Here is a 25980-nt window from a genome sequence, read left to right on the forward strand (position 1 = left end):
GATTCTCAGTACAATATATGCTTATGATTTTCGCTTCTTAAAATAATTTCTTTCATCTTTAATATCAAATATTTTTGATAGTTAGAAATTATTTATGCTTGGTTCCATATTTTATTAAAAAAAATATTCTTTGATTTTTTGTATTTACATTAAATTGTTTCACATTTAATGCTTAGAAGTTATAATTTTAAAGCGAAGGAAAATCTATTTTTTTTATTAGAAAATAATTGGTTTGATTACTGGTTAAATTATGAGAATCAATATAAACATAAATATTTTATATACACTTAAGTGGATTCTGAACCCTTAATAATATCCCCAAATACCTCTGAAAATATCTGTTACTGTCATTTTTATCGTTTAAACACTTTATTTTATTTTGTTACCAAAAACCTCACCATTTTCGGAACTAGGTTAGAGTTTTATTAGCTTAGATTAAATTAGTATTTTCTTCGATTTCACGCAATTCCCGTTCGACCTCGTTCTTCACAATCTCCATACTATAATAAAGATTCGTGCGCTTGCGAGTTGATAAATGTAAAACGTACCATTTCGGTATACAACAAGTTTTTGGCGCCGTTGCTGGAGAACTGCAAGAAGAAAAACTTCTTTAATTCAGGTTGGTATAATTCTTCTACTTGTTATTATATTATATATATATATATTATATATCACGTTTCTTAATAGTAAAGTAAAACTTTTATATATATAAAATTATTATTATTATTATTATTATTATTATGATAAATTTACGTTTAGGTAAGTTTAAAAAAAAATTAATTATATATTATTATTATATATAATATTAATATATTATATTATATTATTATATACATTACTTAACTATTAAGAAAAACATATTATTATTATTATAATTATATATAATAAAGTATATATTATTAAATTATAATTAATATTAATATTTATATTTCGATCAAATATATACATATTATTTCTTTCTCGCTATATTTTAAATTCTGTCTTTATTTCTGCACATATATTAATATTAGTATTTATATTTCTGTCAAATATATACATATTATTTATTTTCCGCTATATTTTAAATTCAGTCTTTATTTACGCAATTATATGGAGGCACCGCCTCCTAATTTTTTCATGTTATTTTAATTTTTGTGATACTTGGTGTATGATTCGCTAGGAACGAAATTCTAAAAAATTGTTTGGTTAAAAGAAAATTATTGTAGGTTGAAATTAAAGATTGAAAATTCTACATCATGGAACCAAATCAAGTAAATGGGGAAGAAAAAACTCTCATTCATCATTTTTCTCCCATTTATGTTAATTCTCCATCATGCATTATTTTTCCTGAAATAAATGCTACACATTTTGTGTTGAAACCTTCTATAATTCAATTTTTACCATCTTTTTATAGGTTAGATAGAGAGGATTCATATATGCATGTGAAAGATTTTTTAGAAATTTGTTTTACTTTTAGATTTCAAAATTTTTCTGATGAATTTGTTAGGCTTAGACTTTTTCCATTCTCATTAAAAGATAAGTCTAAAGCCTGATTTAATTCACTCTCAGCCCAATCCATTTTTACTTGGGATGAATTAGTTAATAAATTTTTGTCCAAATTTTTTCCCATGTCTAAAACTGATAATATTAGGAGAGAAATCTTCGAATTTTATCAGAAAGATCACGAAGAATTTTATGAATGTTTGGAAAGATTTAAAGATTTATTACTAAAATGTCCACACCATGGCTTTGAGAAATGGAGATTGGTAAAATACTTTTATGATGGATTATCTCCCTCAAACTGACAAATGGTACAATCAATGCACACTGGAAAATTTTTGCAATTTAGAGGGGATGAGGCTTGGGAGTCTCTTGAGAGTCTTTCTGTAAATTCTCAACAATGGAATTGCTAAGATCCTAGATCGAAAGCTTCCAACACACCTAAGAGAGGTGGAATTTACGATGTCAAAGATGACGTAGATATCAAAACATCATTAGCAAATATAACTAGGAGAGTTGAAGCTATGTCATTAAGTCAATCCAAGAATATTCCTATCCATAGGAATGAATTTTGTTCTCTATGTTATAGTACAAGTCATACTACCCAATCCTCTCCATCATTGCCTATATATCAAGAGGCATTTTCTGAAGATGTGAATGCTCTTCAAACTTATGGGAATTCATTTGATAGCCCATTTGCTCAGTCCGACAATCCAAATTGGAGAAATCATCCAAATTTTTCTTGGAGACAGAACCAGCCTCCAATGAACCAAGGGCACCAATACAACTCACCCAATCAGAGTCATGCCCAACATAATATGCCATATCCTCAACAACAATGAAAACCATCTTTAGAGGATACCTTATAACAGTTCATGAAAACCACCCAACAGTCCTTGTTAAAACTTGAAACACAAATGGGTCAGCTTGCTACAGCTGTAGCTGAAAGGAAAAAGGGAACACTTCCCAGTCAACCCATTCCTAATCTGAAGAGTCAGTACGAGGTAAGTACATCTAGACCTATTGAAGAAGCTAATTCAATTTCTATCCTTAGGTCTGGAAAAATTATTGAAAAACCTGATTATATATCTCAACCTGATGCTAAAATGAACACTGACTCGTTAAAAGAAAATGAAAAGAGTCAGCCTGAAAGTTCACATTCCAAAGACTCGGTTGAAAAAATGAGTCAAACTTTGTCGTTCATTCCAAAAGCTCCATTCCCACAGAGATTGATCCCAATCAAAAGAGGTAGTCAGTATGGTGATATCTTAGAGGTATTCAAGGAAGTAAATATAAATATCCCTTTCTTAGATGTCATTAAGCAAATACCTGCCTACTCAAATTTTTTAAAAGATCTGTGTACTGCAAAAAGAAACACCAATGTTCCGAAAAAGTTACCAGATCGATCTGTGAAAATTCCTAGAGAATCACAATCACTCCCTAGACCACAAAAGTTATTTCGACCTCCTGATTGGGACATTCCTTTTGATCCCGGTAAGTTACGTTCTAAATGGACTGGTCCATTTTCTCTTCGTACTGTTTTACAGAGCTGTTAAAATTGAAAATTCTAAATCTGGTAATGTATTCAAAGTCAATGGTCAAAGGTTGAAACCATTTTTAGAATTAACACCACCTGAAGTGGAGGAAACGCTCTTTCACGACTCGATTTACCAAGGTTAGTGAATTCTTTAACTACTGGTCCTATCTTTAATTGCTTTCTTTATTTTTCAGTAATTTAGTTTATTTTCTCTCATTTGTTTTTGTTAGAACATCAACATCTATCACTGTGCATATTCTCTAGTTTTTCGGTTCTCATCTCATGTTCTTATCATATACATATTTAGACATTGAGGACACTGTCTCATTTTAGTTGGGGGTATTGAGTATATTCTTGCGTTAAGTTCGATAAATTTCTTACCTTTTGAAAATTTTGAGTCAAATTTAGCTGCTAATTATGTGAATAAATAAATATTGTGTTAGACTAGTTTATACTATATTTAATTACTTAGATAGTAATTTCAGTAAAAATTGCACAAACTAATATATGATTTGATTGTTTTTAACACATTTAATTGAGAAAAATCTTAAGTTAAAAGCTTTCATTTTTTGTGAGAAGTGAGAATTGAGAAAGCGCCTTTTTGAACATATAGTGATCTTTTGAATTGGTAAAATCGAAATTTTTGAAATTTAAAAATATGACAATTACTAGAGGGATACTTGTTTTAGAATTGAGTCTAATTGTAATTATTTTTTTTTATCACACTTGTTGCCTCTTGTTTAAAAAAAAAGTGTATAAATATATATTGTGGATATTGCCCTTAAAAGAAAAATACATATATATCATATAAAGAGCAATATCTTACATACGATATACAAAAAAAAAAAAAAAAAAAAAGCAAGAGCAACATTTCTCTATCAGCGTAGCTTGGTCAAAATTTAAAATATACCAAAGAAAATTTTGTTACGGTAAATAATTATTGTGGATATTGCCCTTAAAAAAAATTACATATATATATATGTATATCATATAAAGAGCAATATCTTAGTTTTAATCCTTTAGCAAAGTAAAAAATATATATATCGGTAAAAATATATATGCATATATAATATATATAGAAAAAAATATATAATGTATCATCATCAATCAAAAGAAACTTTGCTATAATTTATTTTTTATAAATATTAGTCACCAAATAGAAAAAAAAAATCGTTGTTTATTTCTTTATTTTGGCTCTAGGTACTGTAATGAAATCCCGAAAGTTAACTTGTCATTTGAATTTCAAAATATTTTTGGTTAGCCTATCTATGGGTCAATAATTGTTTACATTGTTCGTCCTAAAAATCTTTATCCATTTGAGCGTCAATTAATATATCTTTCCAGCTCCAAGAGTGACAACCCTTCCTCTTTTCAAATATTTCAATACCTGTGAGGATTTGGAGTTGAGATTTTACTTTAAAGATTTTTCAATATTATCTGCGTTATGGATTAAAGCAAAGAATATGATTTGAAACACACACACACAAAGTCTGGAATTATATCTATTGTAATTTTTTTTATATAGTATTTTCTAGAGTTTACACTAATATTTTATTTTGTTTCAATTAGTCAGAGTTTGTTTTGATTTGTTCATTTTGGTAATATTTTGTTATCCGCTTGAATTGCTAGGGACTAGAAATAAGCTAGTTGGGGGTTGTGTTAAGTAGTCAAAAATGCATATTTATTAGTGTAAAAATACAAAATAAAATTAATTCTATATAATATTTTCATGAAATTAATGTAATATATTTTTATTTGAAAATATTGTAGCGTTGAGTTAATTTTGTAAGGAAATAACATTTTATGACACAAATAAGAGAAATAAATAAATAAAAAAGGAAATTAAGAAAATGCATTGTTTTTATTTAAAGAAATACAAATTAATTAGATCTTAAATAAATATTTTCATTTAAATTATTGTGATATATTTTGTGTTGAAAATATTTATTTGGATTTAATTTTATTTATGTTTGATTAAGAAAATGACATTTGTGAAAAGAAAGGAAAAGAAAAAGAAAAATAGTAAAAATGTGATCCAAAGCAATGAAAAATGGCATTTTTGAAGAGCCAAAACAGTCCAAGAAAAAAGCCCAATCGGCCCAAATCTCTCTCTCCCAGCAGACAGGGCAGCCACGTGGTCTCCTCCCATTCGCCCGCAGCTGCCACGCCAGCACCAACAGCCCCTCTGCTCCCACGCGCGCGTGACGCGCACGGCTTCTCCTTAGTCGTGCGTGCGCGCCACTTCCCAGGCGCGCGAGTGGTTCTCTTCTGGTCCGATTCTCTTCAGCCCAAAGTAGCTTCAGCCACTTTCCACGTGGCATTCTCTCGTCTCTCCACGTGTCCACATGCATCCAATCCGACAGTGACACGTGGCACTCCGAATTATGTTATTTTAATTACATTTTTACCCACTTGCAATTTGTAATAAGTTTAATTGCACATTAGTCCTTCTACCCTTCTATAAATAGAAGCTTAGGTTTTTAGAATTCAGTGACAGTTTTAGTTTCAGACAGAAAAATCCAGAGAAAACGCTCAGACCGCTCAGTGTTAGTTTACCGCTTTCTTAGTTAATTTTCTTATGGGTTTCTAAGTTCCCTTATTATTAAGGAGGACGATGAAACCCAGTGTATTTAATTAAGTATTTATTTTTATTTTGATTCTCAGTACAATATATGCTTATGATTTTCGCTTCTTAAAATAATTTCTTTCATCTTTAATATCAAATATTTTTGATAGTTAGAAATTATTTATGCTTGGTTCCATATTTTATTAAAAATAATATTCTTTGATTTTTTGTATTTACATTAAATTGTTTCACATTTAATGCTTAGAACTTATAATTTTAAAGCGAAGGAAAATCTATTTTTTTATTAGAAAATAATTGGTTTGATTACTGGTTAAATTATGAGAATCAATATAAACATAAATATTTTATATACACTTAAGTGGATTCTGAACCCTTAATAATATCCCCAAATACCTCTGAAAATATCTGTTACTTTCATTTTTATCGTTTAAACACTTTATTTTATTTTGTTACCAAAAACCTCACCATTTTCAGAACTAGGTTAGAGTTTTATTAGCTTAGATTAAATTAGTATTTTCTTCGATTTCACGCAATTCCCATGGGTTCGACCTCGTTCTTCACAATCTGGATACTACAATAAAGATTCGTGCGCTTGCAAGTTGATAAATGTAAAACGTACCATTTCGGTATACAACACACTTGTCCAACCTTCTCGAGAATCTCGAAAGGTCCTGTAAATCTAGGGCATAATTTTCCTCTTTTCCCGAAACGCTTGATCCACTTCATTGGAGACACTCGTAAGAACACATGATCCCCTACTTGATGTTGGACTTTGTGCCCTAAATAAAACTCCATTTCAATGTAATCTTTTCCATTCAAATATCAATAAAGAAACAGATTTAATTTCATTACTTGTTTAATGTGTTATTTGGTTCATGTGATCATCTATTTACTTATTTGATTAATAAATTCATCCAACCCCTTTTTCACACTGATATTCTTGTTTATTGTGTTGTCAACCTAGGGGGAACCATTAGTTTACCCCCAAGTCAAGACTTACCTCAACATCCTCGAGAGAGGTAAGGGAATTCACGAGATAACTACATTCACCCAGAACCTCAACTTAGGGGACATAAATGGAAAATATAATGTGATGTCTCTCAAGATAACTATGTTCGTTGAAGATCTGTACCAAGGGAACGTGGATACGCCCAACCTCCACCTCAGAAGGATAGTTATTTATCAAGGTCCTAGACTACCGACTCCCAAACATATCATCAACAAGAGGCTGTACCTCAGAACCCCCAACAACAAAGAACGGTAAGCTTTTTAGAAGATAGTTATCGCTCCAACTTAAGGAGCTGATTAGTGAGTTTCCATGGCAACACTCCATCTCAATACTTTGAGATATACTCTATGCGTCCCCTCATGATGCAAGGGACCCAAACTTGCATGATCACCTCAATCAGAGAAGACAACCTCATCTAAGGGGCCATCTGGATAGGGGGCATGCACAAGGAGAAGTCCCATACCAGGTACCATATGACATACCTGTTGGGTTTTATGCCCTAAATAAAACTCTATTTCAATGTAATCCATTTTATTCTACATCAATAAAGAAACAGAAGTATTTTTCATTCATTTGTGTATGTTTTGGTTCATCTTATCAATTGCTTGTCTATTTGATTTATAAATTCATCTGAAACCCTTTTCACATACTTGATCCTGTTTATTGTGTTGTCAACTTATTGGAAAGTAAACATGACTATGTGAATAAAGATTCCTAGATTTATCAGACACAGGGTTTTACTGATATGATAATCTACAACGGAGTTTACTTGCATTTGGAGAAATGCTATGTTCTTTCCAGAGCATTGGTTAAAGTAAAGGTCAGGTTAGGTGCATGGAGTATGCATCGGAAGGGACCGATATTGAACTTTGTCGTAGATTTATTAAACTTACCGTAATATTTATTCAAGTCAATATCGCCTAGTTGATCCTAGATCAAATGATCTTAATCCTGTTATGATTAGGCTCAATCTCAAGAGTGTTATTCGTGTTCTTTGATTTGTTAGTTAAGCCTACTTTTGGGTCAGGGTGATACGTACATTTTGGGAACACGGTAGTGCAATTGAGTGGGAGCGCTAACATAAACATGGAATCTATAGCTTCTATCTGGCGAATAGTAAGTAAAGGATGATCTCCTTCGAGCTTGACCAAACGAAAATAAATGGTGGAGTACTCATTTCACATAGCTGAAATATCATTTATACGGGGTTAAGTGTTTTAAGGATAAAATACATTGTAGGGTGTCACGGTAATCTAACCCCTTTATAGTGTAGATTTTTCATATAGAGGATCATTGATCAAATTAGGATTATAACAATGGATAACTAATGACGTGTCTATATGGTGGAACATATAGAGCGTTCTATATATTGAGAGTGCAATTCTATGTTTTATGTGTGGATTCAACGAAGAATTAATAAGTCAGTGAATTTAGGTTATAAATTCTTGATCTGCTTATTGGAAGCTCGGTTATATAGACCCATGGTCCCCCCACTAGTTGAGATAATATTACTTGTAAGACTCATTTAATTGGTTTTGATTAATCAATTATAATTCTCAAATTAGACTATGTCTATTTGTGAATTTTTCACTAAGTAAGGGCGAAATTGTAAAGAAAGAGTTTTTAGGGCATATTTGTTAATTATGATACTTTGCATGGTTCAATTAATAAATATGATAAATGACAATATTATTTAATAATTATTTATCGTCATTAAATAGTTAGAATTGGCATTTAAATGGTTCAATTTGAAAATTGGCGTTTTTGGGAAAATGAGATGCAGAAATGATAAAACTGCAAAATTTCAAAAAGTGAGGCCCAAATCCATATAGCCATGGCCGGCCACTTTTATAGGCTTTATCATCTGATATTTTCATTATTTGAATGCCAAATAATTCAAACCTAACCCTATGTGGAATGCTATAAATAGATAGTGAAGGCTTCAGGAAATTAACACTTTTACTTCTGGTTTCCTTCAGAGAAAAACCTGAGCCTTCTCTTTCTAAACCCTAGCCGCCACCTTCATACTCTTCTTCTTCCTTGAATAATTTTGAACCTCTTAGTGTTAGAGTAGTGCCCACACATAGCAAGTGATACCTCAATCATAGTGAGGAAGATCGTGAAGAAAGATATTCAACAAGAAGGAGTTTCAGCACTAAAGAAGGAGAGAAAGAGATCCAGGTTCAGATCTTGATAATACTCTGCGACAAAAGGATACAAGGGTTAGAGATCTGAACGGAAGGAGACATTTTATTCCGCTGCACCCAATGTAAGGTTTCTCATATATGTGTTTATTTTATAATCGTTTTAGAAGTTCATATTTAGGGTGTTAATCAACATACTTGTGAGTAGATCTAAGATCCTGGTAAAATAATTTCCAACAACTGGCCTCAGAGCCATGGTAATTGATTTGCTTGCAAGAAATTTTGGACTTAAAACGATTTGTTTATGTTTTGGATGGTATCATTATGTTTTGTGTGTTGTATGATGATTGATTGATGTTTGTGAATTTTCGTGAAAAATAATTGAATATCTGTTTCTGAAATTATTTTTTTTGGATAGTTTGGAAAAAATTAAGCAATTTACTTTTTTACAGAACTCAATTTCGATTTAATTTGAATTAGTTATGATTTTTTGAAGTTTCGAAAAATATCGGGATGGTGCAACTGTCACACGCGCGCGCATGAGGGACTTTCCTTCAGACAGCACGCCCACGGACACGAATTCGTGTCTGAAACCGAGCGTGCGCGCGCGGAAAGGCTGCTAGCAGCGTCCTGCGCTGAGGTTTCTCGGTCAGTCTACCCCGTGCGCGCCCATGGACAGTATGCAATGCATACTGCCTGTACAACTCGCAATTTTTTCGTTTTTCTTCGATTTTTCATGCTATTTCATGGAATTAACTTCAGATTTTTTGTGTAGTTTTGTATTTTTATTTTTACTTTTCAATTTTCAAATCTAATATAAGAAATAAATTAATTTAAATTTTTTAAATTTAATTTTAGATATTAGTGTAATTTGAATTTGAAAACAAGTAAAAATCTATCTTTGTTCTTGATTTTATATCTTATTTTTAAATTTGATTATTTTATCTTATTTTTTAAATTTAAAGTTCAGATATTAAATATTTTTTAAAATAATTTTTTTTTAAATTATTTGACCTTATTTAAATTTAAAATAAGATTACTATAATCATGTAATTTTAAATAGAAGTAAGATATTTTGCTAACTTTAAAATTTTGTTATTTTATTTAAATTAAATTATAAAATTTGAAAAATATTTATTTATTTTTGTTTTATATTTAATTTATAAAATAACTTTAAAAATTTAAAAGGTAGTTAGCAATTATTTTTTGAAATGATATTTAGGTTAGTTGAAACCTATTTTTTCAAAAATTGTAGGTTTAATTTTAAATTTTTTATTATTTTATTCTTAAAAACCGAAATATTTTTTTAAATATTTTCGAAAAATAATTATTTAAAATTAAATAAATCCTACATCCAACTATCCAATTCATCTTGTTAATAAGTTTTATAAAACCTATTATTGCTTGATCTAAATTGCCATGGTTAACTTGTTGACAGATCCAACGATTTGATTTTAACCCATGGTTCAATTGACGATAGGTCAAGTAAATAATTTGTAACTGGTAAATTTTACAATCTTCTTTCATCTGTGTATGACCTAGCAACATGATAGGATCCATCCAAATGTGTGCCTGTGTGAGCCTATATGTTTAATTTTGTTATAGATGCATATAGGTTGTTGCTAAATAAAATATCATAGTTTTTGATAGATTTTATTTAGGCCCATTTAGTTTTCGGGCCTATTCAATTAATAACAGTTGTTCATTTTAAGGTTAAATTCCTCTCTTTTGGGCCTTGTGTGAGAGTTGGGGGCCATAGTAGTGGGTACGACATACTGAACCCAGCTCCCCCTCACATGAACTACCCCAATTGTGAAGGCCCATTTGCCTGATTTGGATAACTGTACTAGGTTAATTAAATTAGTTTAACCTAATAAAATTGATTAGCAACAAAATTAATTTCATTTATTTTGAAATTAATTTAAGAAAACCATAGTTTAAAGAATTATATTCTAAGCTAAACTATATGTATTTTCTTGTAATTAATTAAATATAGAATTATAACCAACTAGATTCTTTCTGAAGCTTAATTTAAATTTTTCATTAAATATTCCTATTTAAGTTGAATATTAGTTATCTCTAACTAATCAACTTAAATCTGAATATCTTTTGAATTTCAAATTTCAAAATTAAGTTGAGGAATTTTAGGAATTGGTTATTAAGATTCTTTAGATATTTTTTAAGTTGATATTTTTTCAAATATTAACTTAAAATAGAATATTTTCAAATTAAGTGGTTACAACTTAATTTTATATTTAATTAAATCTAATTTGAAAGATATTTAAGTTGATTTTTTAGATTCTTCTAAACAACTTAAACAAGATTTTTTCAAATTTGTTCCATTATTTTCGAATTTATTTTTCGAATTTAAATAATAATTGAAATTTAAATAAAGTTGATTTTTTATTTAAACCAACTTTAATTTGTAATTTTTCATGGAACAGATGATTAAATAAAATACATATATTTTTTTAAAAAATAATGAGCTTTAATCAAAAGATATTCGATCTCCATTGTTGGTCTTACAAAAGTTAAATTTTTTCAATATAACCTCGGGACGCTAGACTTTTTCCCCCTTATGGATGGTTGTTCGTTGAAAACTTTTAATACCGTAAGATCTCATTTGATAAGTGTTTTGTGAGTTTTTGTCTCTATTAGACTCTCTCCTACGGTGACTACTTAGAGATAAACTCATAAAACATGAAACAATGGTGGAAGCTCATAAAATGAGAATAACCTTGACTCTCGCCTACCGGGACAATGTTGGATTCTCATTTTGATCGAATAAAAGGTTGCTAAAATGGTTTTATTTTAGATGAGCTGACTACTCTATTCAACTAATGTTATCTTTGACTCTCGCCTACCGGGACACTGTATTTCATTATGTTGGAAACCTTGGAAAATAAACTATGTTAGATTTAGTATTTTTATAACATATGTGATTATTCGTTATTTTCTGAACTTGTGTATGAATTTGAACCAAAACCTTACTTCTGTTTTATTGATGTGTTGTAGTGCCAATAACCCTCATCCCATTCCACTCCTAGTTAATATCTTAGCAAATGAACTTGAAGTTATAAACTCCTTGTCAGAGTAATACTTCCCATATGCTGATGATGAACATAAAATTCCAGAAAGCAGGTAAGCTGGGAATTGTTCACTCTGAAGAGCAAATAGTTCATAACTCCATAAATCCTACTATTTCAAGCTTAGTTGAGAAGATAAGAGAAAGTGATTCCACTTCCTCAAGTTATACTTCACAACAAAATGAACCAGCAAGAACAACAATTCACAAACGAATAAGCAGTGATGCTTTAGTCTTCGAATCATGTGTTTTAGAGAATGATAAATCCATTTGGATTCTTGATTCTGGGTCTACAAACCATGTAAGTTGTTCATTGCAATTGCTTGAGAATTGGAATTATTTGAAATCCGGAGAGTTGAAACTTAAGGTTGGTAATGGCGAAATGGTTTCGGTTAGAGCTAGAGGAAAAGCCAAACTCAAGTTTCAAAACAGAATTTTGGAATTAGACAATGTCTTATACATTCCAAATTTCAGTAGAAACTTGGTTTCTGTTTCATGCTTACAATTGCAACAATACAAATTATATTTTTCGAGTTCTGGTTCTACCATTTCTCGAAATGACAATCATATTTGTGTTGCATCCATGGAACAGGGGCTTTATGTTCTTAGACCAGAAACACCATTTTCCCTACATAACGAACTTTTTAAAGTAGCTAAACCTAGAAACCACAAAAAGAAAAAGATCGATGATGATAATGAAACATATCTATGGCATTTACGTTTGGGTCACATAGGCTATGACAGACTAAATAGGCTAACCAAAGACGGCCCATTGAAAAATGTCGTCTTAGGTGAATTACCTGTTTGCGAGTCTTGCCTAGAAGGAAAGATGACCAAACGTTCTTTCTCTGCAAAGGGAGAGCGTGCCAAACAACCCCTAGGGTTAGTGCATTCAGATGTTTGCGGACCTTTAAATGTAAAAGCCCGAGGTGGTTATGAGTACTTTGTCACTTTCATTGACGATTACTCTAGATATGGACATATTTACCTCATGCATAAGAAATCTGAAACATTTGAAAAGTTTCAGGAATTTCAAGCATTGGCTCAAAACCAATTGGGTAAAATATTAAAAATCTTGCGAACTGATAGGGGTGGAGAATATATGGATATGCATTTCAAAGATCATTTAATTAAACTTGGAATTGAATCCCAATTAACCGCCCCTAGCACTCCACAGCAAAATGGAGTTGCAGAAAGACGGAATCGCACGCTTTTGGAAATGGTTAGGTCCATGCTTAGTTATTCAACTCTACCTACATCCTTCTGGGGATATGCAATTCAGATGGCAACCGACATTTTAAATGTTGTTCCATCTAAATCAATCCCTAAGACACCTTTAGAGCTATGGAATGGTCGTACACCTAGTTTTTGCCATTACAGAATCTGGGGGGTGCCCTGCTCATGTCTTGAGAAAGAAAGAAGGCAAACTTGAATCACGAACTGAAGTTTGCATGTTTGTCGGAAATTCTAAAGAGACTAGGGGTGGACTATTTTATAGTCGCAAGGATGATAAAGTGTTTGTTTCCACAAACACCACTTTCCTTGAAGATGACTATATTAAGAATTTCAAACCACAAAGTAAAGTAGTGTTGGAGGAAATGCTTTCAGATATAAGTCCTTCCAATGTTCCGTCCTCTTCCACTCAAGAAGAGGATAATCCCACTCCCTCAGTCGAACCTACTGAGAAAACTACTACCAAAGTTCCTGTTCAGAAGATCACTGCTCCTCGCCGTAGTGGGAGGGTTTCAACAAAACCAGCTCGTTATGGCTTGGATGGTGAAATCAATATGGTCGTTGGTGGCGGTATTGAAGACGACCCATTAACCTATAAACAGGCAATGGCTAGTCCGCAACGGAAACGATGGTCAGCCGGCATGGATTCAGAAATAGATTCCATGAAAAAGAATAAAGTCTGGGAATATGTAGACGCACCTGATGACTATCATCCAATTGGATGTAACTGGGTTTACAAGAAGAAAAGAGGAGCTGGAGGCAAAGTCGAAACTTTGAAAGCTAGACTTGTAGCCAAGGGTTATACCCAAAGAGAAGGTGTGGACTATGAGGAAACTTTTAGTCCTGTTGCCATGCTCAAATCCATCCGAATTCTTCTCTCCATAGCTGCTGCTTTCGATTATGAAATCTGGCAAATGGATGTCAAGACTGCCTTCCTTAATTGGGTACTTGAAGAAACCATATATATGGAGCAACCAGAAGGCTATGTTCTTCCAGGGCAGGAAAAGAAAGTTTGCAAATTAAATAAGTCTATCTATGGACTTAAGCAAGCTTCTCGCTCATGGAATAAAAGGTTTGATGAAATCATGAAGACCTACGACTTTCTTCAGAATGAAGATGAATCTTGAGTTTACCAACTCAAGGAAGACCAAGTAGTAGTATTCCTGGTCCTTTATGTTGACGACATTTTGATTATTGGAAACAATATCAAGAAAATGACTAACATCAAGGAATGGCTTAACACTTAATTCGATATGAAAGATTTGGGTGAAGCAGCCTATGTTCTTGGTATTCAGATTATCAGAAACCAGAAGAACAAATCTCTTGCTCTCTCTCAAACAACCTATATTGACAAAGTTTTAGAGAGATTCTCCATGAACACTACCAATGGGGCGAACATGCCTTCTAGATATGGTATCCGTCTATCTAAGGAACAGTCTCCTACTGATCCTCAAGAGATAGAGGACATGGCGAAAATTCCTTATGCTTCTGAAGTTGGAAGTCTAATGTATGCAATGTTATGCACTAGACCTGACATCTGCTATGCAGCTGGAATCGTGAGCAGGTATCAGTCAAATCTAGGACAGGAACATTGGAATGCAGTTAATATATTCTGAAATACTTAAAGAGTACAAGAAATCTTGTATTAGTCTACAAGGGTGGTGCTTTAAATCCCATAGGCTATACTGATTCAGATTTCCAGGCATGTCTTGAAGACAAGAAATCTACATCTGGGATGGTGTTTACTCTTGGGGGTGGAGCAGTGGTTTGGAGAAGTGCTAAACAAACCGCGATATCGGACTCGACGATGGAAGCAGAATACATAGCTGCAGTAGAAGCTGCTAAAGAGCTTGTATGGCTAAGAAAGTTCTTCACCAGTATCGGTGTCGTGCCTGGAATGGAAAAGCTTCTGGTCCTACTTTGTGATAATAATGGAGCAATAGCCAATAGTAAGGAACCTCGAAGCCACAAGAGAAGCAAACACATAGAAAGGAAGTATCACATCATTAGAGAATATGTGGCAAGAGGGGATGTACTGGTTGAGAAAGTGGACACAGAAGACAACTTAGCTGATCCATTCACCAAAGTCTTGGCCGTAACTTCATTTGAAAAGCACCGTCAGAATTTAGGATTAATTGATATGTACTGATTAGTTTTATATTAGTGCAAGTGGGAGTGTGTTGGGTTTTATGCCCTAAATAAAACTCCATTTCAATGTAATCCATTTTATTCTACATGAATAAAGAAACAGAAGTACTTTTCATTCATTTGTGTATGTTTTGGTTCATCTTATCAATTGCTTGTCTATTTGATTTATAAATTTATCTGAAACCCTTTTCACATACTTGATCCTGTTTATTGTGTTGTCAACACATTGGAAAGTAAACATGACTATGTGAATAAAGATTCCTAGATTTAACAGACACAGGTTTTACTCATATGATAATCTACAACGGAGTTTACTTGCATTTGGAGAAATGCTATGTTCTTTCCAGAGCATTGGTTAAAGTAAAGCTCAGGTTGGGTGCATGGAGTATGCATCGGAAGGGACCGATATTGAACTTTGACATAGATTTATTAAACTTACCGTAATATTTATTCAAGTCAATATCGCCTACTTGATCCTAGATCAAATGATCTTAATCCTGTTATGATTAGGCTCAATCTCAAGAGTGTTATTCGTGTTCTTTGATTTGTTAGTTAAGCCTACTTTTGAGTCAGGGTGATACATACATTTTGGGAACACGGTAGTGCAATTGAGTGGGAGCGCTAACATAAACATGGAATCTATAGCTTCTATCTGGCGAATAGTAAGTAAAGGATGATCTCCTTCGAGCTTGACCAAACGAAAATAAATGGTGGAGTACTCATTTCACATAGCTGAAATATCATTGATACGGGGTTAAGTGTTTTAAGGATAAAATACATTGTAGGGTGTCACGGTAATCTAACCCCTTTACAGTGTAGATTGTTCATATAGAGGATCATTGATCAAATTAGGATTATAACAACGGATAACTAATGACGTGTCTATATGGTGGAACATATAGAGCGTTCTATATACTGAGAGTGCAATTCTAAGTTCTATGTGTGGATTCAACGAAGAATTAATAAGTCAGTGAATTTAGGTTATAAATTCTTGATCTGCTTATTGGAAGCTCGGTTATATAGACCCATGGTCCCGTCACTAGTTGAGATAATATTACTTGTAAGACTCATTTAATTGGTTTTGATTAATCAATTATAATTCTCAAATTAGACTATGTCTATTTGTGAATTTTTCACTAAGTAAGGGCGAAATTGTAAAGAAAGAGTTTTTAGGGCATATTTGTTAATTATGATACTTTGTATGGTTCAATTAATAAATATGATAAATGACAATATTATTTAATAATTATTTATAGTTATTAAATAGTTAGAATTGGCATTTAAATGGTTGAATTTAAAAATTGGTGTTTTTGGGAAAATGAGATGCAGAAATGATAAAACTGCAAAATTGCAAAAAGTGAGGCCCAAATCCACATAGCCATGGCCGGCCACTTTTATAGGCTTTATCATCTGATATTTTCATTATTTTAATGCCAAATAATTCAAACCTAACCCTATGTGGAATGCTATAAATAGATAGTGAAGGCTACAGGAAATTAACACTTTTACTTCTGGTTTCCTTCAGAGAAAAACCTGAGCCTTCTCTTTCTAAACCCTAGCTGCCACCTTCGTACTCTTCTTCTTCCTTGAATAATTTCGAACCTCTTAGTGTTAGAGTAGTGCCCACACACAGCATGTGATACCTCAATCATAGTGAGGAAGATCATGAAGAAAGATATTCAACAAGAAAGAGTTTCAGCACTAAAGAAGGAGAGAAAGAGATCCAGGTTCAGATCTTGATAATACTCTGCGACAGAAAGGATACAAGGGTTAGAGATCTGAACGGAAGGAGATATTTTATTCCACTGCACCCAATGTAAGGTTTCTCATACTTTATATGTGTTTATTTTATAATCGTTTTAGAAGTTCATATTTAGGGTGTTAGTCAACATACTTGTGAGTAGATCTAAGATCCTGGTAAAATAATTTCCAACAATACCTTCTCAGTAGGGGGAATATGCACCTCAGTTTAATATGGTTACTCCTCTACCAGAAGATCACAACGTCTTGGCTTCATGGACAAATGACCCTAGACTCACCACATTAGAACAACAAATTCAACAATTGTTAAACACTAACAAAAATTTTGGGGGCACGAGTAAGACGAAAAACTTGAGCCATTTTCACCACATATCTCTACACTACCATATCGTCTAGGTTTCCAGATGCCACCCACAACAAAATATGAGTGAGTACAGATCCCAGAGTTCATATTAGTTATTTCAATATAATAATGAGAGTGAGTCAGGTCGTTGGAGACTTAAAGTGCATGTTATTCCCGGTGACCTTAATTGGGGCGACTAAGACCTAAACTAACAAATTTAAGAAGCATTCCATTATTTCTTGCGATAAGTTGTCGATTGAATTTAAAAAAGATTTTTCATGCCGCCTAGTCTCGAAAACCTAAGTTCTCCTCCTTGGCCAATGTGAATCAACAACCTAGTGAAAGTTTAAAAGTCTACATCAAAAGGTTTAACATGAAAGCTGCCAAGGTTAGAGATGTGGATGATAGTGGAAGACTTATGGAACTCAGGGTAGGTTTAACTCATGGGTTTTTACTATAGGATAGCCCGCAAGAAATGAGTGCCCCTACCATAGTTGAATTTATTAAAAGACCCTAGTAGTACATCAACATTGAGGAGGCAAGGACAGCCAACATCCTCTCTATTCCTTCAGAACAAACTACCCCAGGTACTACCACCACTAATGTTGCTTCGTCACAACCGCCAACAACTAAACCTCTAGTCACCAATAACTTTATACAAAATAACAAGAGAAAAGGTTGCGATGGGGAGAATCAAAAAGGTAAAAGAAACAAAGGTCAAGACCACTACTAGCCCATGTACACCATCTACATGAAGCTAGCAGAGTCCCTTAAAACTATTTATGTAGAAAATGAGCACCATGTACCATTCCCTGTACTAGAGTCCTTGAAAGGTGATTGAGCACGAAGACATTCATCAAAATAATATCAATATCACAAGGACCTAGGACAAATTACCAATGAGTGTCAAAATCTAAAAGACGAAATAGACACACTCATCCATAACAGACCCCTAGCTCATTATGCAAGGAAAAGGAAATACAATCCTCGAGGTGCCAATATACAACAACCAATGGTACCAGAGTACAAAATTCTCAACCTTCCAATGCATCCACAAGGAGGCCAATCGGGTCATAACCTGGGCTTACCCCACCCGTGGAGGGAGTAGTTGTGCTACGACCACTACCCTAGAGGAGGTTAGTAGCACACTAGTGAATAGTGGCTTCATCAACAAATAAGTGTGCGTCACACGCATGGGAAAAGAAGCAACTAGATTAATAACAATGTTTAGTCAAATATTTATTTTTGCATTTTTTTTCTATTAGTTTATATTTTTTAGTCAATGAAGACAATTAGTTATTAAAAAATAATTATAGTCACTTCGCCAAACTCTAAAAATAAGTAATAAAGGATACTAAGTAAACCTTGTTACTTAGGGGGAGGAAGGGTATAGATATAACTATACTCAAATGAAAAATCATATAACTATCACTAAAAAAAAATTTGTTGATTTTGCACCGCAAGAATTATTTATTTCGATCAGTATTTTATAACCCATAAAAGCTATTGGTATTTATCCAGATTTTGTTTTTCATTATTCGTCGATTAAGTCGAAGCATCATGAATAGAAATAATCAAAAATTCTGTATAATCATGAAGAAAGATCCTTTGCATTGAGCCATACACTTCCATTATATTGACAATTTTGAAAAGCTATTCACACCATGATCATAGTATCATGGCGGTCGGGCAAGTATGCCCCCATTGTCTAGCGGTTTTGGACATCTTTCTTTCAAGGAGGCAGTGATGATTTGACTTCTCTTGGGATATAACTATGCTCATACGTCAATATAGAGCAAGAGCCTTTAACTCTATTCAAGTATCAAACTTGAGTAAGAGACTTTAACTCTATTCAGGTGTCAAATTCGAGTAAGAGAAGCAACTTAACTCAAATATATGATGGGATGAGACATGTAACTCAAAACTCATATAGCAAGGGAAGCCATGAGTGACCACTCTACATTTTCAACTCCACACTGGAGGTATATAGTTTAAGATGAAAAGAAGTTATTCCGAAGCATGATGTTACGAATTTTATGATTACTACGCAAGTATACGCAATCAAGTAGTATCTCACGCAAGTGAGGTCGAACCACAGGGAATTGGATTAAGTACTACTAAACTACACTTATGATTCTAATTGGTAAAACATTAATTTTTGCAATTTAAAGAAAATACTCAGAAAATTAAAAAAGAATATACGACGATTAATCAGGATGAGAGATTAGGGAGGTGAATCCTGTTGTTAAGTTACCAATGTTAATACCTAATTGCTATCATTATCTCAATGTGAATGACAGATTATAAATTAACCTAACTCTTTTCAGATCTTTTAGGTTCTAAATCTTATGTTCTCTAATTAACTTCTTAATTAAATCAACATAAAATCAGCATTAAGCAATAATCTATTTGTCACTAAGGCTATGTAAATACTTTCGTTTCACATCAAAACCTAGACTATCCAATTTTAGCATTCTCAATTATCACTTTTCAGATTTCGAATTGAGATCATTAAACATGTAAAAGGTGATCAAACTTGCACATGGAATTAAACACAAATATAGATAGTATTCATAAACAAGATGAAGGAATGGCAATTATTTATTAACTAGGCATAAACTTAAACAACATTCATCATCCTCCCTTAATGAGAAATTTAGCTCATAAAAACTTTAAAAACATCCATGATTAATTCTGAAACAAAACTAAACATAAAAGGAAGAATTAAGGGTAAGAGAAAGAAACTAGAAGGTGATATCGCTCCGGGTCTTCAAGATAGCTTCCTCTCCACCTTCATCCACTTTTTAGGTCTTTTTCTGCTTAGGTTGACCTTCAGAGTCGTATTCCTTATATAGGGATGAGAGGTGTGCCTCCAATTGAGAGAAAAATCAAAATTAGGTCAAAACTGTGTTTTCCGTACCTAGTCGCGACTAGCCTTTAAGCTGGTCGCGACTATAGGCAAAACTAGAAAAACCGGGTTTCTGCCAAATCTCGAAGTCACGACCAGACTCGCGACCATGAAAAAGGGTCGCGACCTGGCTCAACGGTGGTCGCGACTACTGACGCATCTGGAGCCGATTTTTCCAATTTTTTGCCAGTTTGTCCCGTCTTTTCACCATTTGACTGAATTTGAACTTTAACACCCCGGGAACCTGAAACAATGAAAATCAAGCGTAAAACTGCTCCAAAAGACACCAATAGACGAGAAAATGCTAACTTTACAGACCCAAAACATAGGCTAAATATAACCTAACACATGATGCTCAAGGAACTTTGACCCACATGACCAAACATATTACTTGGAGCCAACATCAAGGCCAAATGAGAGATAGTGGTCCTCATGGCTAAACCTCTTTGACTCTACCCAGAATGCCCAAATCACGTTGGCCTCCAAGACTGAAGCTGCTCCACCTCGACAACTTCTTGGCCAAATCACAAAGTGTCCTTGTTGAGATGTTTCGACATAACCACGGTCACACAACCGCGCCACCCAAACAGGTACCAAGGTGGCTGGACCTTATTGCTCACATCATCCTGAGATATCATCACCTCATTCACTCCATGTCATCATCTACATGGTTATATCACCTTTGTTCCACAATGGGTGAATCACATCATTTCGTTCGTGACCGAGAGACGCCATCACCTTGTCCCCATGCCAAGATGTGATGGCCACTTCCCTCATTTGAAATAAAAATTGGAGAGGTAATCCTAAACCTATTTTGCAAGTCTCAGAAGAAGTTCAAAAGTATTACTTATTGAATTATGAGCATACTTTTAGGAGGCAAGTGTTATGTTGGAAATTATTTTACCAGGATCTTAGATCTACTCACAAGTATGTTGATTAACACCCTAAATATGAACTTTCTAAAATGATGAAATAAACACATATAAAGTTTAGTTAACCTTACATTGGGTGCAGCGAAATAATATGACTCCTTCCATTCAGATCTCTAACCTTTGTATCCTTTCTGTCGCAGAGTATTATCAAGATTTGAACTTGGATCTCTTTCTCTGATTCTTTAGTGCTGAAACTCCTTCTTGCTGAAAGTCTTTCTTCACGATCTTCCTCACTATGATTGAGGTATCACTTGTTGTGTGTGGGCACTACTCTAATCACTAAGTATTTCGAAATCTTAAGGAAGAAGAGAGAGAGGGAGTGGTCGGCCAAGGTAGAGAGAGAGGCTCAGGTTTTTCTGAATGAAAAGTGTGTAATTTTCCTGAAGCCTTCACTATCAATTTATAGCATTCCACTAGGGTTAGGTTTGAATTATTTGGCATTAAAATAATAAAAATATCAGAGGATAATTCCTATAAAAGTGGCCGGCCATGGCAGTATGGATTTGGGCCTCACTTTTTTCAATTTTGCAGTTTTATCACTTTTGCATCTGATTTTCTCAAAAACACCAATTTTCTAATTCAACCATTTAAATGCCAATTCTAACTATTTAATAACTATAAATAATTATTAAATAATATTGTCATTTATCATATTTATTAATTGAACCATACAAAGTATCATAATTAACAAATATGCCCCTAAAACTCTTTCTTTACAATTTCGCCCTTACTTAGTGAAAAAAATTCACAAATAGACATAGTCTAATTTGAGAATTATAATTGATTAATCAAAACCAATTATATGAGTCTTACAAGCAATATTATCTCAACTAGTGGGGGGACGATGGGTCTATATAACCGAGCTTCCAATAAGCAGATCAAGAATTTATTACTTAAATTCACTAACTTATTAATTCTTCGTTGAATCCACGCATAGAACTTAGAATTGCACTCTCAGTATATAGAATGCTCTATATGTTCCACCATATAGACACATCATTAGTTATCCATTGTTATAATCCTAATTTGATCGATGATCCTCTATATGAATGATCTACACTGTAAAGGGATTAGATTACCGTTACACCCTACTATGTATTTTATCCTTAAAACACTTGACCCCGTATAAATGATATTTCAGCTTATGTGAAATGAGTACTCCACCATTTATTTTCGTTTGGTCAAGCTCGAAGGAGATCATCCTTTGCTTACTATTCGCCAGATAGAAGCTATAGATTCCATGTTTATGTTAGCGCTCCCACTCAATGGCACTACCGTGTTCTCAAAATGTACGTATCACCCTGACCTAAAAGTAGGCTTAACTAACAAATCAAAGAACACGAATAGCCTCCTGAGATTGAGCCTAATCATAACAGGATTAAGATCATTTGATCTAGGATCAACTAGGCGATATTGACTTGAATAGATTTTACGATAAGTTTAGTAAATCTAAGTCAAAGTTCAATATCGGTCTCTTCCGATGCATACTCCATGCATCCAACCTGAGCTTTACTTTAGCTAATGTTCTGGAAAGAACATAGCATTTCTCCAAATGCAAGTAAACTCTTGTTGTAGATTATCATATCAGTAAAACCCTGTGTCTGATAAATCTAGGAAACTTTATTCACATAGTCACGTTTACTTTCCAAAGTGTTGACAACACAATAAATAGGATCAAGTATGTGAAAAGGGTTTCAGATGAATTTATAAATCAAATAGACAAGCAATTGATAAAGTGAACCAAAACATACACAAATGAATGAAAAATACTTCTGTTTCTTTATTGATGTTGAATAAAATAGATTACATTGAAATGGAATTTTATTTAGGGCATAAAACCCAACATGTTATACCTTAATTTTGAAAAAAAAAATAGCAATTGCAAAGATAGCATTTCACCTAGGAACCTTGGTGGTGAAACCACCATGACTAATCACCTCAACGTACATTTAGGTGGTGACACAATGTCAACTCACCTTCCCTAAGGTCGAGGTACTCTTCATCAGGGCATCATCTTAGCCCTAGTGAAGATGCACATCATCATAAGGGCATCATCTTGGCATCCTCAAACATCCTCACTTTGGCTCCAAAGAGGTTCATAACCTCGGCTCCAAGCCTTGCAAAAGGCCAAAGTATCATCTTCTCAAACTAAGATTGAGGTCATCACCTCAGACTGATACCGAGATCATAATCTTGTACCAAGGTCGAGATCATAACCTCAAACCAAGGTCGAGATCATCACCTCAAAATAAGGTCGACATCATCACCTTGGACCAAGGCCGAGATTATCACCTCAGACCAAGGTTGAAAACACCACCACCTCGGCTCAAACACCATCACCTTGTACCAATGCTCACCACCTCATTCTAAAGCTCATCACCTCGTACCAAAGTTCATTGCCTCGTACTAAAGCTCATCACCTTGTACCAAAGCTCATCACCTCATACCATCTCGGCCCTAGCTGAGATCACCACTTCAAGTCATAATCTCAGCCCAAGCCGAGATCACAACATAAAGTCATCATCTTGGCCCTAGAGGAGATGCTCCTTACCTCAGCACGTGCTTCTCATGACTCATTAGCATCACCATCTCAACATGTTCTCGTCATTAACATGCATGTGCTCCTCCTGAAAAAAATAAGCTAGCACATGTAGATTAAAGATATCTTCAGCAGTTATCATTTTTCAGATATTTGTTTTGAAATATGATTTTTTTCGTCATTTTCTATTTTACACTTAACCTTACTATAGTTAGGGGAAGGTGTGTGTTAGGTTAAGATATTTTAAACTCTAAGAGAGACCTAGATGAAAACCTATATAAAGGGAGTGAATTCACTTGTAAAAGCACCCTAATTTTGATCCTCACGAAATCATTCTAACAAACTCTTACTCTCTCATTCTAAAAACTCATTTTAGGATTGAAATCTTGGAGAATATAACTTTGGAGAACTCTCCTTAAGCATTGAGACTAATAACAATCCAAGTGGACTAGCCTATTACATGTGAAAGGGGGTGAACTACTATAACATTCTCTTGGTCATCTTTGTTAAATTCATTTTTGATAAACTGGTTTGCTTTAATTGACGAACGGTTGTGTTCATTTGCTCGTTTATGATCTTCTTAGATCGGTTGATAAAAAATCGTGTCAACAGTGTACTACTGATAACTCTATGAAAATAGAGTTATTTATATCTTTTTGGGCATTAAATTAGCTTTGTTCTCAAGTTTTTTAGTTTATTTACGTGACTTTTATTTGGTTTTATTTAGTTTTGCATAAATATTAATTTTAGTATCTTTAGATTAAATTTTAATTAATTTTGTTATATTTTATCAATTTGATTTAGTTTTCCATTTTATAAGTGTAATCTCAATGTTGTGTATTTTTGTAAAAAGATTAAATGTACATTTTGGAGTTATTATTCAAATTGAGAGAAATGATGTTAAAGTCCATAAACTCACTAAAGTCCAAGTATTCTACACTTAATTCACTAATGGATGTTATGTTTATTGGGCCTTACTTTACTAGTTGAAAAGTCAAAAAAAAAAAAAAAAAAAAAAAAAGAGGAATAGACAAATGAAAATAATGGGCTGATCATTATTTTTCTTTTGCAAGGGTTTATTGGCATTGGATATAGATATGTATATATGTGAAAGGAAGGAGGAAGCTAAAAAGAATTAAGAAGCAGGAGGCGGCTGACAGTGAAGAAAAGAAGAAAAATGAAGAAAAAGAAGAAAAAGAAGAAAAAAAAAAAGAAAAGAGAGAGAGAGTTTTATTTAGGGTTTTAATTTAGCATTTTTAATTTTGAGATTGGCAAAAATCAAGAGGAAGAAGAAGAGCAATTTGGAGAAGAAACTTAGAGTCTTGTGACAAGCTCTAAATGAGTTTTTATTTCTATCTTTCTTTTCTTTTAAATTTTGTAATTTTTGCACAATCTATTATGAGTTAATTTTTATTTTGCTAGAATTATTTTCTTGACTTAAATTATGATTTGATATTTTATTGCTATGTTTAGTAAATTGGTTTTGTTCATTCAAGAGTGTTTATTGTGCAATTGCTTACTTTTGCTTGATCACCATTAGTAAGTAGTAGCTAATCTTGATTTTGGAAAAAATAGGGTTAGTGGAATTGCTTGAATGATGCATGAATATCAACTTGGAAAAGTGTGATTTGTAAATAGCATAGGAATGTGTTATTTACCTTGTATGACTTGAAGGAATTGTGCTTAAATTGGTATTCTTAAAATTAATTGGGCATAGGAATATGTTAATTAATTAGAGAATCAAACCATAAACACTTTGGAAAAAGGATTATGACATTTTAAATTCCTAGTTGACATTATCAATTTACAACAATACTCATTAGCACCATTATATCAACTTTGCATTTTTAGGCCAATTTAATAATTCTAGCTTGTTTTTTTTTCATAGTTTGTGTTTGTTAATTTTTTACATATTCTCATCACTTTATGTTATTTTTGTTGAAACCAATTTGTGAGTAATTAGTTTTATAAATTAATTTCTAATTTTCAATCCCTGTGGAGACGATACTCGATTTATCACTTTATTACTTGTTACGATTGCGTATACTTGCGTACACAATTTTCACAACAACTACTGAGATCATTGAGATAACATATTGGAGAAATATACGAATTACACTTAATAAAACAGTATCAACATCAATAATTCTCATGATGATTATGATGATAACGTAAAATGCATTGCTGAACTAAAGCTATAGTGAAGAAGATAGAACCAAAGGTATTTTCACCAAATTCTTCTTAACTCATGATCTTAAAATGGCTATATTAGTGT

General features: G+C 33.1%; 1 non-coding gene across 1 annotated transcript; it reads right to left on the reverse strand.

Annotated features, from left to right (window-relative positions):
* Positions 1 to 1622: 1622 nt before the first annotated feature.
* LOC115703321 (small nucleolar RNA R71) lies at positions 1623 to 1729 on the reverse strand. Its single transcript, XR_004009096.1, has one exon. It is a non-coding gene; the product is annotated as a small nucleolar RNA R71 (small nucleolar RNA).
* Positions 1730 to 25980: the final 24251 nt, after the last annotated feature.

The sequence above is a fragment of the Cannabis sativa genome, chromosome X, assembly GCF_029168945.1.
Source record: "Cannabis sativa cultivar Pink pepper isolate KNU-18-1 chromosome X, ASM2916894v1, whole genome shotgun sequence".
Taxonomy (NCBI): Eukaryota; Viridiplantae; Streptophyta; class Magnoliopsida; order Rosales; family Cannabaceae; genus Cannabis; species Cannabis sativa.